The sequence below is a fragment of the Phodopus roborovskii genome, unplaced genomic scaffold (assembly GCF_943737965.1).
Source record: "Phodopus roborovskii unplaced genomic scaffold, PHOROB, whole genome shotgun sequence".
In the NCBI taxonomy this organism is placed as follows: Eukaryota; Metazoa; Chordata; class Mammalia; order Rodentia; family Cricetidae; genus Phodopus; species Phodopus roborovskii.
In genome coordinates, this window is record NW_026127064.1 from 176,773 (window position 1) to 192,258 (window position 15,486).

Sequence of the window (15,486 nt, forward strand, 5' to 3'; positions counted from 1 at the left end):
CCTGAAACTCACTCTGTAGACCAGGGTGGTCTGAAACTCACAGATTTTATCTTCCATAACTTGCCTTATTTATCACATGATATAAATGTCTGTTAGCCAGTTACCACATATTGTTCTACTGACAGACTGGAGAAGCCATTAATCCATTCCGGGGATAGTACATGACTCACTTGTTTGCATACACTTTAGTCACACTTGCTGTTAGGGTTTTCAGCCCCAGCAGATGTGGGGCAACTTTGCTAGTCACAACGGAAACGTTCTGCCATATGTTGCCTAGGCTGATGGTTGTGGCTTGTTTGTAGACCTGGCTTTCCTCAGCACAGTGTTTAGATTGCAAAACTAAGTTCAGAAAATCCAAGGGTACTTTACATGGTGGATATAAATTCTGTTTCCTTCTTTGGTGTCTTTTTTGATACAAGTTGAGATAAAATTTATATTTTTTTCCTCACATGTTCCCTTGTTTCATTCAGTATGAAAGCTTAGAGTCATCGTTAAAGGAGGCCAACTTTGACAAGGCATCAACAGAAGTACAGAGTTTGAAGGTAAAAAAAAGTATGATATAAAAGCTAGGGAAAAGTTTCTTATTAGAAATATCTTGTCTCCTCAAAAATAATTATGTCAGAGAAATATGAAATTGTGTATCTGGATATTACAATGTACAGAAAAAGTTAGTGGAAACAGAATATTTGTACGTAGCATAAATATTCTAAAACATAACAGTTTCAACTCTTGTCATTAACTTGTTTTGAGGGATACAAAATCAGTTTATCAGAAGGTATAGATTTATAGAAAGAAAGAAATTCTGCATTCTATACTCCGGTGAATGGATTGGAAAGACAATTCCTACTTTTGACATAGTTTGCTCCAGGAAAGAGACATAGAACTCTCACAAATTTAAGCATAGTAGCAGACAAGTAAGTTGTAACCGTATTATTTTTTCTTACCATGGTATAGTAGACATTTACTAAAATTAGACCAGAGCTTTACATTGTAAATAATGGCATGGTGATAAATATTTAATCCCTTTCTGTGCATCAAACCTTGTCTACACACTCTATCACATCCAGTTTTCTGTCCATAACCATGATTTCACAGAATGGAGAGTTTAGGAGAGATGGAAAGTTAACTCTCCTGATTCAGAGGACACAATGACTCGTCTTAACAGACAGAGTATGATGTCATGAAGTGCCTCAATACTCTTTGCAAGTAGAATGGTTATTAAAACTGAGTTGTGAGCCTGTATAGTAAATAGAAATAGCCTGCTCCTCCCATTGATAAAACAGAAAAAAAACTTTGTCCCTTTGATTATGTGTTCAGTCCAGAATGGCAGTTCTGTCATCCTCTGTCCTGAGTAGCAAGTCTGTGTCTTATGATGTAGAATGACCTTGTAGAATCTGCAGGGAGTTTAGACTCCAAATAAACTCATTAATTTTTCTTTATTTTTACATAAAGAATTTTTTTTTTGGAATACAACTGTTTTAATTCCTTCAGGGGGTATTCATTGTTTGCCATGGTAAACTGGTGGTCACCTAAAATACTTACACTTTTTTTATAGAAGTTGCTGGCAACTGCTAAATCTGCTGTTATTTTAATATTTGAGAAATGAAAAAATGTGTATAGTGTTTATTAATTTGAGTATATTCATCTGATTTTTACCCTATACTCATCTGATTTTTACCCTAAATAAAAATTCTTATGTTTGGCTTGTTTAAAGTTAGCTTTCTATTTTAGGCAACTTATAAAAATCTAGAAAGAGATAAATCTAAACTTGAAGAAGAAATATTACTTATAGAGAAGAAACTAGAAGAAGAGAGACCTAAACGTTATGAAGAAGAGGAATTGGTGAGTCTTATATATTCAAAGAGAATTATGAATCTTATATAAGTTAAATATGGATTAAAATATTATATGTGAGCCAACCATAGTGGCACAAACTTATAATACCAGCACTTGGGAGGAGGAAACAACAGTTCCAAGCTATCCTGCCCTGAACAGGGAGAGGATATACTATCTTCAAAAATGTAAAGAAACTAATGTATGTAAAAAATGGAATGCAGGCTGGGCATTCTTGACAAATTCCTTTAATCTTAGCACTCTGGAGGCAGAGGCAGGCAGATCTCTGGGAGCCTGAGGCCAGCCTGCTCTAATGAACGAGTTCCAGGAAGGTTCCAAAGTGGCACAGAAAAACCCTGTCTTGAAAAATCAAAAGAAAAAAAAAATGATGTAGAATAATATGAGAACAAAAATTTTCACATCTGATCTGATCTTTTCACCTCTTTTGTTTATTTGTTGTTATGTTTTGTTTTTTCAAAACAAGCTCTGGCTGTTGTGAAACACACTATGCAGACCAGGCTGGCCTGGAACTCACAAAGATCCACCTCCCTCTGCCTCCTGTTTTCTGGGATTAAAGGCATGTGCCAACACCTCCCATCAAACTTTTACTTTTTAGATGTTATGATGAGTGGCTTGTGCATATTCCTGTTTTCTTATTGTTTATATTTATTGACAATCTCTTAGAATATAGTCCTGTATGTATAAGTGAGGCTGGCCTCAAACTCATGACCTTCCTGCCTGTGCCTCTTAAGAGCTTGGATTACAAGTGTGCACCCCCACACTTGGCTAGCTTGTTATTTAAATGGAAAATTTCAATATTTACGTTGCAAGTAACCATAAACAATATAACATGAATATTCATAGTGAAAAATATATAACATATATATAATATATATATATATATGTGTATATATATATCTTTTATTTTACTTTAAATTCTGGATTAAGCAAAATCTTGATGTGTGTGAGATTATTTATCATATGAATTAGTGGGTTCACCTTAAACCTGAAAAGTTCTATGATGTATTGCATTTGTAAGGACATCATGTGATTACATAATTTGTAAAATTCTTGTGAGCAATTGGAATGCAAGCTGATAAGGCCTCCTCATCTGGCCTCTAACTTTTATTAACAGTAAATTAACACTGTACCTAACTAATGCATGTTGTCTTGGAGCAAAATGGACTTATTAAATTCTTACTGACTGATACTGTCTTTTCAGATGAGTGACCTTTCAAAAATGATGCAGTCTCTAGCAGATGAATCACAGTCTGTCAAATCACAGCTAGCTGAAGTAAGTTAAGTTGAAATAAATTGGTCTGTCACTTCTGAAGACCATTTATCTTTCATATTATTATTGAGTATATTTGACAGAGTTTTTTAGAGCAACAGAACTTATGAGATGTCAAATATATATATATATATATATATCTCGGGTATTTATTAAAGCGATTTCCAGGCTGTGTTCCACTCAGTCCAGCAATGTCAGTCTACCAACAGAGAGTCCAAGAATCCAGCACTTTCTCAGTCCATGAGGCTGGATGTCTCACCTGTTACTCAGTATACACTGGAATACCAAAGAAGTAGGCTGTAATGCCAGTGAGGGTGAGGACCAGCAAGCTTCCTCCTTCCAATGTCCTTTAGATAGGCTGCTACCAGAATGTATAGCCCCGAATATAGGTGGATCTTCCCACTTCAAAAGATCCAGATTAAATGCGGGTCTTGCCACTTGAAATGATTTAATTTAGAAACAGTACTCACAGCTTCCTTGGGTTTTAGTTAATTCCAGTTATCGTTGATAACCAAACATAGCCATCACATTAGGTAATAAAATGTTAGTATTTGAAATGTAGCCAAGCTTAAATATGCATTTGTTTTAATGTGTTACTTTGTTTAAAAATCATTTTCCTCTGAATATATTTAACCTAGGAATGTATCTGTGCACTCTTGAAGTTGTGTAACTTGTATCGATAATAAAAAGAATTGCTTCCTGCCATATAAAGTTTAGGTCAGGAGACAAAGAGTAAGGAGTGTGAGGTCTTTCTCTAATATCTACTCCTGCACTAGTGAGCATGGAAGAGAGAGGTCACCAGTGGACTGTCCTCATGAGACCTACAGAAAGCCATCAATTCTGGTTAGAGTTTCTTTTTTAAAATCACAAAGTGGGCAGGCAAGCAAGCAAATTTTTCTGAAGTGTACATGACAATAGCAGGTTGCTAAGGGTGACAACCCATTCTTTCAGCTATTTCTCCATGTTATTCCCTTCCTGGTAGCAAGTGAAGCCATGTTTGGCAAATAGGCAGTACAAGCAGTGTTTTAAGTAAGCTGCTAAATAAACCAGTAATTCTGTAACTAATAATTGTTCTTTTGTATTTCAGTAGTTAACAAAATTGTCTGCATTGTACATGGAAGGTTCAATAATTTGTTCAAAGTCATGTGGCAAATGAGTGTATCAAAGTAGTGTTGATACTGTCTCTGCTGTAAATAGTGGAATGTTTTGGCCTTTGCTTACATTTTATGTTCTCCAGAAAAGACATAATCAGGGGGCTTTCTTTTAAATTGTTTTAAACGGTGTATTTCTATTACTTAGGCCAAAACCACACTAAGAATATTTGAAATAAATAAAGAACGACTTAAAGGAGTAATAAAAGATACCTTGAATGAAAATTCTCAACTTCAGGAAAGCGTGCATCAGGTTTGTAGACTACAGATATTCTTTTAGATATGAATATAGCCTTTGATGTTCTGGGTACCTCACGAATGAACCATGTGTGGAGTTGTGTAGTGAATGAGTAAACTTATGAGAGCAGGAAGTCTCCCCTGCAGGCTCCCATAGAGGATTTAAAACTGTGTTCTTCCATCTGTCTTCTCCCATGATAGAAGGCAGTCAGAATTTTTACTCTCACAGGAGACATTGGCTAACAGGATTCCTCACAATAAAGACTGCAGTAAGAGTTAACAGATTACCAATTGGGGTCCTAGGGGAGGGAGGAGTTCTTGGGTAATATAAAGTGACAACTTACCTTTTATCCTCACCCTCCTCTCTCCTAGACACTAACACACACATGCTCTCGCTGCTGTTGTCATAAATCTGTTTTATCTTCCCAGGTCCCAGGCCCCTTCCCCTCTGTCTCTTTCCTTCCTTCCTTTCCCTCCCTTGCTTTCTCTCTTTTCCTTCCTTTCTATAGTGTGCATATTGAGATGGGGGTGTGTGTGGGTGTGTGGTGTGTGTGTTTGACTGTGCACAGGTGTGACATGGTGTTGGTCCTTACCTTTACTTTGTTACAGACATACTGTTCTTTTCCTCTTGTGCAAACGCTTTTACTATCTTCCCAACTTACTAGTGAGACATTTTCTTCTTACAGTATTATGGATCTCTAAATAGTAGTCTGTCTGACTTGACTATATATCCTGAGTTGCCCGACGTTTTATTTTACTACTTGGCTTCCTGTAATGGATATTTGTAATCTATCTCAATGGAAATGTCAATCACTCAACTGCCTTGGCTGATTTGTTCATTTACAATTCTATTATTGTTATTATTGTTATTTATTTTTTGAGAGTGTCTTGTCTTGTAATTCAGGGTGACCTGGAACTTACTGAGCTACTCAGTCTCCTAATTGCTAGGTTCATAGGTATGTGTGTGCCTACTGCCAGATTTTTCCTCTTCTATTTTTTATTTTAATTATATGCATGTGTATATCTTGAATGTAGATATGTGCACACAAGTGCAGGTACCTTTGGAGGTCACATGCATCAGATCCCCAACATAGTCTGTAAGGGGAACCAAATCCATGTCTCGTGAAATAACCATAGATATTCTTGGACTCCTCCTTCATTTTCTTCTGGGGGCCATTTTTCTTGGACTCTTAGATTCTCCTAGTCCAATAAGAATGTGTAGTGAGTGGCAGTGGTGGCACATACCTATTTATCCCAGCACTATGAACAAAAGCAGGTGGATTTCTGTGACTTTGAGCCCAGCCAAGTCTACAGAATGAGATCCTGGATAGCCAGAGAAACAATGTCTCCAAGAAGGAAAGAAGGGAGGAAGGAAGAAAGGAAGGAAGGAAAAGGAAAGAGAAAGAGCAAAGAAAGAAAAAGAAAAATGTGTTCTATAGATCTACTGGGCATTTTTGTCCTGATACCACAGTTCACTCAACAGCCAAGGATTCTTGTTTCCTTATCTAAAATGTTCTGTTTCCTGTTTCAAAAGAGAACATTTGTCAATTCATTAACTTGTTTATCTTTCAGATAATAAGGTACAGTAGGTATTTTAAAAGGAGATTGCATAGCTGTAAAGGTCTTATTTTCCATTTTTAAAAAGATTTTATTTTGAAATTAATTATTATTTTTTAATTTTGTGCATGTGTTATTTGTGTGCATTTGTGTTCATGATTAAGGTGCTCTCAAAGGCCAGGGAAGGAAGTTGAATCTCCTGTACTTAGATTTATAAGTGGCTGTGATGAGCCCGATATAGGTGCTGGGAACTGAACTCAGGACCCCTTGGAGAACAGTGCATAGTATTAATCACTGAGAAATTGCTCTAACTCGTTGTTCTCTTTCATGTTTCTGATATATAGATACTTATTTGCACTTCTTGGTGTGTTGTTTCTGTTTTGTTGCTGTTAGTGTGACAGGGTTTCTCTGTGTAATTGTCTTGGCTATTCTGGAACTCACTATAATCTCATGCAGGCTCACACCAGGAGATCTTTCTGCTGTGCTGCATTTTTTTTTAAATAAAATTTTGATATTGCTGCATTGTCTTCCCTTTCCATGTTTGGTTTTGAAACTTGAATGTTGTGTTGATTATGGGACCTTCTTTGCTTTCTGCCCTTTTTTTTTCTCCTCAAACATTATCTTTCTGTTGTCTTTAGTTATCTGAGATTGTGTGATGATGTGTCACATAGGGTTTCTTTAATATGTTGGATTCTTACATTCTGGAAACTCTTAAAACTGTGGGTTACTAGAACTATTTATTGTGATAATTTAAATTTTGTTTTTTTTTCCTTTTTATTTAAATTTGAAACATAGTTGTCAATCCCAGTTCTCTCATGTGCCCATTCACGCCTATAACCCCCACCAAAACCCTCCCTATCCCCTTTCTGCTTCCCATGGAGGGTGAGGCCTTCCGTGACCATATAGCAATCCAAGAAATACTGGAGAGACTAACTTTAAAGCCCTTCCATGATAATGATATTGACGACTACCTGATTTGTTGAGTGTGTTTGTGGATGTGTGTGTGTGTTCATTTGTGCACGTGGATACATGTGTGTAACTGTGTGTAGTGACTAGAGGCCTTAACAGTGTCAGGAATGGTCCACATCATTTTTTAGAAAGAATAATCTCTCTTAACTAATTCTATCTATCCTGGAGCTCCCTATGCAGAATAGGATGACTTTGATCTCACAGAATTCCACCTGACTCTGATTCCTGGGCACTGAGTTGAAAGGTGTGCATTGCTGTGCTGGACAACATTTCATCTCATTGAGCTGGTTGGCCTTAAATCCAATTAGAAAGTGGTTGCTTACTTTAATAACACTTATGCTACTGTGGTACCATAAGCCACATCTTGCTGCTGGGTTGTTATTTCAGCTTGTGTGCTTCACAGGTAGGTGACATTGATGAATATGTTTTGTACTGCTGTATGCATAACACCTTACAGCACTATTAAAGCTTGCCAGTAGGGATGAAACATTCAGCTATATGTATGCATAAAAGAAAAAATGAGATGAGTGGCAGAAAATGTGATGTGTATTTGCATGTTTGAGAGAAGACAGGTTCAGGGAGGTAATAGGAGAGATATCAGGTGCATGTGTGTGCTTCTGTGTGTTGGTATGTGTGTATATGTTCAGGCATTCATAGGGACGAGAGGAAGACATTAGATCATTAGAATTACAGGCACCTGTGAGCTATTCAGTGCGGGTGCAGGGAACTGAGTGTGGGTCCTCTGCAAGAGCAGTATGTGCTTTTAACTACTCTACTGTCTCTCCAGTTCCCTAATTCTTCCCTTTTGGTTTCCATTCCTCCATCTACTACTACTGCTTTCAATCATGAGCCTCTCTGGATTGTGTCAGGGCATCTTATTTTATGTTTTTCTAACTGGCTTATGTTTCTTATATTGCCTGTGGATTGTTTGGTCTCACATGTGTTCCTTCTGTTTGTCCATTTTCTTTTGGGGTTGATGCCTTTTCCTTTCACATTTTGTTCTGTAATCTCAGATTTTAGAAAACATGGTGGTGAGAACTCCTGTGTTGATTGTCCTTACTATAATAAAAGCTGAGTCATCCTCACTTCAATGTCCTACCATGTATACCAGGCTAAACTGGAACTCACAGTGAAGTTCAGGCTCAGATTATCTGCAGAATATATATATATATATATATATATATATATATATATATATATCTTGACATATATATATATATATATATATATATCTTGACATTGGTGGCACATACCTTAAATTCCAGCACTTGGGAGGCAGAGGCAGGTGTATCTCTGCTGTGAGTTCCAGGCCAGCCTTTTCTACAGAGTTGGTTCTAGGACAGGCTCCAAAGCAATACAGAGAAACTCTATTGGGAAAACAAAACAAACAAACAAAGTAATGAGATGTAGCAGAGTATATAGGGTACAAAGATAGAAATAATTGAATAGATTTTTCATACAAGTATGTGTCAAAATCATGTACTTGATGAAAATTTTCCTTGGAAATCTGTTGAAGAATATTTCTAATTTTATAATCTTCTGCTTTGAAAGTTCTTTATAAAAAGGAACCACATCTGAGTCCCTATTTAAGTAGCAGCCCTGTTTTTTAATATCATTAATGACACATTTAGTATCTTTTAATGATATTGAAAAAAATTCATCTAAAAATTGTGCTGTCTTTCACATCCTTGTTATTGTTTTCCTATCAGGATTTAGAAGAAGCTAAAATCATGAAAGAACAAATGAATCAACTCAATAAACAGAAAATAGCAATCGCCAAGACATATCTAACGTACAGGCAGAGCAACTCCTAAAAGTTAAGGAAAATCAGATCAAGATAATGGCTTGTTGGGTTTAGTCATTAGTTGGTCACAATTATATACTTAATTGTAAAATCAAATAATTTTAACAGCTTTTATTTGCTATTGTGTCTTTTTGTTACATTTCAAATGCTTCTAGAACATACATAGATTTGTAATACATGTGTTAACACTCCATGTCTTTGTTCTCCAGTATCTTAGCCTGGAGTTCATGAATAAAGAAATAAAATAATGATTTTTACCTTTTTGTTGTTTTATATAACCAAGTCCATTTAAATGAAAACAAACATTAGACAATATTTGGGAATTTGGGCATCGTTTTTCCAAACTACTTCCTGCAGGTAAGGGGCTCTGTCAAGGTAATTCCAAGAAGATGCAGAAATTCTGGCTGTAATTTTTTTAAGGCTGCTTTGTCAAGCTGTTTTGAATGTAGGATCACCTGGTACTCTGTTTCAGGCAGTCTGGCTTGATCAAACCACATTAGTCTGGAAGAAATCCACATCTTTTCACTTTTGTGGAAACAAAAATAGAAATCCTTTTCCCCAGTAACTTGTCCTTGAACTTAAATTTTGGAGTCAAAGCATTTTTTTAATTTAATTTATTATTTTATATGTCCATCCCAGTTCCCTCTCCCTCTCTCATTCCCTCCCTTCATTCCACCCCTCTCTCCCTCCCTCCTTTCATTCCCCCCTCCCTCCTTCCCTCCCTTTTATACTCTTTGCCCTCTCACATGCACTCTAACCACCCTCCCTCCCATCCCCCCACCCCAATTCCATATGTAGGGGAATGCCATCCAGTTGGGGTCATGTAGATCTGACAGGTCCTGTGAAGTAGGGACTAGGGCTTCTCTCCTGTCTCTAGGTAAAGGCAGTTATCCCTCCGTGGCAGATGTGTTAGCAAGGTCCTTTTGTGCACCAGGGATACATCCTGGCTCCACTGTCTGAGTTCCCTTAGACTGCTCAGTCCCTTGGCTGAGAGGCAAATTCAGTGAGCCTGAGTCAGTCCCATGCTGGCTTCCCAGCTATAAATCTGGTGGCCCATTAGCTACTTCTTGTTCAGGCATGTTGTCTCTATGTGTTTCTGTAGCCTGGTCTTGTCCTCTCCATCTTCATCCGGGTTCTACTTAGACTCAGTGTTTATGTATGGGTGTTTGCTCCTGTTTCCATCAGGCAGAAGTTTAGGACTCCATGGATAAGTTAGTTGTTGATCTCACTCTCCGGGGAAGAGCATTTATGGTAGCCTTTCCATGGGATCTCAGATTGTTAGTTGACAGCAGTCTTGTAGGTCTCTAGACCTTTCTTTGCATTCAATTTTATCTTCAAACCATTATTGGCTCCATCTTTTATGTTCTCTCTCTCTCTCTCTCTCTCTCTCTCTCTCTCTCTCTCTCTCTCTCTCTCTCTCTCTCTCTCTGTCTCATCTTCTATTCCTAACCGGGCACAATCTTCCTGGTCCTACATATTTTCCTTTCCTCCCCCTCCTTTTCTCCTACTTTTCTCCCCATTCGCTGCCCCCCCACTTCCCCTGAGCTCTGGGGGACCTCTCCCTTCCCAGTTCTGTGAGGGACTTCATATGAATGTCTTAGAATACACCTTGTATCCTAGTTTGTCTGGTGATGTGAATTATAGGCTGGTGATCATTTGATCTAGTTCTAAAATCCATATATGAGTGAGTACATACTGTGTTCCTCTTTTTGTGACTGGGTTACCTCATTCAGGATGGTTTCTTCAAGTGCCACCCACTTGCCTGCATGCTTCCCACAGAGGCCAGAAGAGACCACTGGTTGTCCTGGAGCTGGAGTTGCAAGTGGTTGTGAACCAGCTGATATGGGTGCTGGGAAAAGAGCTTAGATGCTTTAGCAGAGTAACGAGTCCCGAACTGCTCAGCTATCTCTCCAGTCCAACTGTAAATTAGTAATATAGGATATATATATATATATATATATATATATATATATATATAAAGAATGTCAACAGAAAGTATTTTAGGGAGTGGGGAGATAGTTTAGTGGGTTAGTGCACTTGGTCTCCAGGCATAAGGACTTGAGTTTGAATTCTAAGCACCCACATAAGAAGAGCATGGCTGCGCATGCCTGAGAGCCACACACAGGGTACAGAGACAGTGGAGATTAGAGCCTGTTGAGCGCCATGCTTTTGAGATAGTAGAGTTCTGATTCCATGAGAGGTCTTGTCTACAGGCAGTAAGCTAGACTATGATGGAAGAAGACACTTGCATCTTCTTACCTCATGCTCTTGCAGCTGTATGTGCACCTGCATACTCATGTGTGTATGATACACACAAAAGAAAATATTTTGTTGCTTTGTAGTTAACAAGAATGAACCATTATAAAACACTGTATTTGATTTTGTTTTCTCTTCTTTCTTTTCCTTATTCTCTTCATCCTCCTCTTCCTTCCTTCCCTCACTACCTCCCCTTCCTCCATCCCTCCCTTCCATAATATCCATAATATTTTTTTGCATATAGAGTTTCAAGAGGTGTTTTTTTATTACCAGAACTCACTTTATTATATCAGGCTGGCTCCCACCCACATAGATCTGCCTGCCTATTCCTTCTGAGTGGTGGGGTAAAAGATGTACCATGTTCAGCAAGTTAGTTTTTCAGGATTACTAGTCCCTAAATGTGGAGTTAGAAAATAAAACCAACTATTTACATATCTCAATTGCAGACAGATACTTAGGGCACAAAAGGATTTATTTATGGGGATTGATTTAAAAAAGTATAATATTTAAAAAGTTACTTGTGTATGTATGTGTCAGGTATGTGCATTCCATGATGTGGGTATGGAGTTCAGAAGACAAATTGTGGGAGGCAATTTTCCTACCATGTGGGTTCTGTGGATTAAACTCAGATTATCAGTCTAAGTGGCAGATGCTTTTACCTGCCAAGCCATCTCATTGGCTCAGGATTGAATTTCAGATGAATTAAGTTCTAAATTGTAAAGCTATTATCATGAGTCATTACCTTCTCTTTTTGTTTTCTCTTTTTACTCAATATCCAGTCTCTGATGGAGAGCCTGCTAAGGAGGAAAGACTGGAATCCTGTGCTTGGGGAAGATGTAACTGATGATGGTAATCTGGATGTAGAAGTGAACAATGACTTAGAGAATAACGTGCACTGACTTGTTGCGACCGGCTCCTTGTTTCCTCTTCATTCCACATGTGTATCGAGCTCCTCATATACTTAGACTTGGCACATTTTGTCTATCTTCATGAAGTACCACGCACTCTTTCCACCTTATTTAGCTAGTCTTTTGTGTAAATCTTTCTTTACCTCTTCAGAGGTGTAGACTTCTTCTCTTTTGTTCTTCTCTATAGCCTATATTTCTTCATTATAACAACACAGCACTTAAGTTCCATAAAAAAAAGGGGAACTATAGTAAGGTATATTTGTATTTTTCATTTTTATTTTATAATAGAAGAAACATAAATTCTATTTATGTTTAATAGTACTTAACTTGGAGCCATGGTTCATTAATAATTTTAGTGTTGAAGCCATGATTGACTAATTAACCTGGAGGCTGTAATGCCATAAGAATCTAAGCATAGTTAAGTCCATGGACACTGTTTATGTAAATATTCAGTTCTTGTTGGGTCACTGTAGTGCACTGCCTATCTTCCTGAGTTTAGGTCACTCTACCTTATGTAAATTATTGTTTTTATTTTAATTACTCTTTTTACTGAGACAATCCCCTTGTCTTAGCTGTGAAATGTTGGAATTAGAGTCAAGAGCAAGTAAGCTCAGCCTCAAATTGTTTAATTTTGGCTGGAAGAGGGGTTGCAAGACTAGATGAAGAACTGATGCATTAATTTGGATGTGTTCACTAAGTATGGTTTTATTTTTAACTGTAGGTAATCAGCTTTGAGGAAGCTAATATATGCTACTGAGGTTTGTATTAGTACGTAAAAATCTAGATGGAGGAGCAGGACCTACAGCAGAGATGAAATCTGTGTGTCCTTAAGTAACTAATTAAAAGATTGCTTTCATTTTTTGTATAAGGTTATGTGATAAATGATTAGAATTTTCTTTTTCTTTTGATGTATTAATTTTCTTTGCATTCGTGGTTTGCCAACATGCTTGTCTTTATAAGGGTTTGAGATTCCCTGGAACTGGAGCTACAGACAGTTGTGAGCTGCCATGTGGGTATAGAGATTTAAATCCGGGTCCACTGGAAGAGCAGCCACTGCACTATCTCTCAAGCCCCTAGGATTTCCTTATCAATTTCTTTTTTATATCAACTTTAGAAATTCTTATAATTAGATTATTTAGAAATGTTCAAATTGTACACTCATTCCTTCCATTAAAGATATCTTCAGAAATATTATTGTTTTGTTTCATCATTCACCTTGTTCATTCTTTTCTTCTGGTTCCAATGGTTCCACATACTCTTTTGAGAAATAAATAATAGCTGTGTTTTCTTCTGGTTTATTCCCTCTGTCTGTTCTTAGTTAATCTGTGTAAAAAGTCCTGATTGTATAGGGTGAAGGCTGCTTTAGCAGCTGCACTGATGTCTTTATGTTGTCCATGATAACATAATCACAGGGAAAATAACTGCAGATCAGTAGTATGGGGTATATTGGGAATGTGTTTTGTGTGTGTGTGTGTGTGTGTGTGTGTGTGTGTGTAATTGATAATTGCATTTCTTCTTCTTTTCCTTCTTTAAAGTTAAGCGCTTCGTTAAAAACCCTAGAAGGAGACAGAAACCAAATTTATACTCAGTTATCTAAAATAGATGCAACAAATGATGATCTTATAGGTAAGGGTTCTTGAGGAGCATGTCTCCTTAAATAGAATGAATTACTTCTGAGTTTTACTGTCAGTGGTAAATGTACTCCATTTTCCCTAATATTTATGTAAATTATTAAAAGCATGTAAGAATGTGGAGTATGGTGCAACTTTGTTAGGGTTTCTATTGCTATGTAGAGACACCTTGACCATGGCAACTCTTATAAGGAAGACATTCATTGGATCTGGCTTACAGTTCAGAGTTCTAGGGCCTGCAAATGATAAATATTCCATAAAGTAGTATTCCATAGTAATTGCACTGCAGAAGATCACACAGGCAGACATGGTGCTGGGGAAAGAGCCAGGAGTTCTATATCTAGATCTGCAGGAAGCAGGAAGGAAGAGTGCCACTGCGTCAGTCTTCCTAATAGTGTCACATCCTTTGAGCCTAGAGTGACATTTTCACTCAAGCCACCACAAGGAGTACAATGTTGGATATAGTTTTAGATGTTAAAAAGTTTTAAATTTAATTTTTTCCTTACATTTTTAAAATTGAGAAAGTGATCTTCAGGACTTGAGCTTGTAATGTCTACTACTTTAATATATTCATATAATTTATTAGCATACACAGTAGTGGCTTTAGACCTATAAAAATAGGAAAACATTAAAAAAGTTTGCTGATTTTGTTCACATTGAAAAATAGTTTTTTTCCAGTTGTGTTTGTGCTGTAAAAGGTATATCACATCTCACTTTGTTAATGAATAAATTCATATGTTTATAACTGAAGAGAATGAATGGACATATTCAAATGTCTGTGCTGGTTAACTCAGAATGGGAACACAGGCATTTTTTTTTTATTTCTCCTCATCTATATTTTCTTTTCAAAACTGGCTTTATTGATCCTGTTACAATTGCATAAATGATGCAACATAAGACAAAAGCTTCTGCTTGTGGATCTTCATTTCCACCTGCCTGATGCTTTTTCTGCCTGTTTCTAACTCTACACCTATGATCACAGGCAAGGCCCCTTCACTGATTACACAGCTGAACATAAACATACCAGAAATTAACAACAACAAAATAATCATCTCAGTGAATACAAGAAACGTCAATATGTAGTCAACCATTGCCATGGCTGCACAGAACTTCACATTTCTTCCTTTTCATTCTTAATTTATTCTGTATTCCAAACAATAGCCAGAACCATTTGAATCTGGACCTATGCTCTATACCAGACTTCATCATTGGGAGGCCAGCTTCAGTGTACTTTATCTTCTTTATAACCTTCAAGACCAGGGTTGAGATCTGATGAGATAAAGACCAAAAGGGTCTCAAAGGCCTTTAACCCTTTTAATGAGAAAAATGGTTAAAAAAGATTGAACCATTGGATTAAATTGCTCTACTCATTGATTATAGGAATTGTATTGTTATTACACCTGAAAAAAACACTAGTCTAATTGAAAAAAAAAAATGCTGCTATCTCAGATGAATGATATGAACAGCGTGGAAGATACAGAGGGGAATAGGCATTCTGTTCTCAAGGTAGCTTTATCGAGGCATACATTAACTTACATGTATCTTAGTAGGAAGTACCAGTGTAGCAAGCAATTAGTTCACCAGTTATTCCATTGTTTACTCCTTCTCTTGGCCAGTCTTAATCCCCTCCCCCCCACCAAGTAATACTGGAAACTCTTGTGTGTGTAGAGCATTCCTCCAAATCCACCTTTTCTTTTTCCATGGTGTTTTTTTAAAAATTAGTTAATGTTTTTTATTTATTTACTTTATTGGGATTTTGCTCACATGGGATATGTCTGTGTGAGAGTATCAGATCACCTGGAACTGGAGTTACAGACAGTTTTGAGCTGCCCTGTGGGTGATCGGAATT

At 37.1% G+C, this 15,486-nt stretch overlaps 1 non-coding gene across 1 annotated transcript; it reads right to left on the minus strand.

Moving 5' to 3' along the window:
• Positions 1-14,802: 14,802 nt before the first annotated feature.
• On the minus strand, positions 14,803-14,931 carry LOC127214789 (small nucleolar RNA SNORA61). The gene has a single exon (XR_007833904.1). It is a non-coding gene; the product is annotated as a small nucleolar RNA SNORA61 (small nucleolar RNA).
• Between the last annotated feature and the right edge of the window lie 555 nt (positions 14,932-15,486).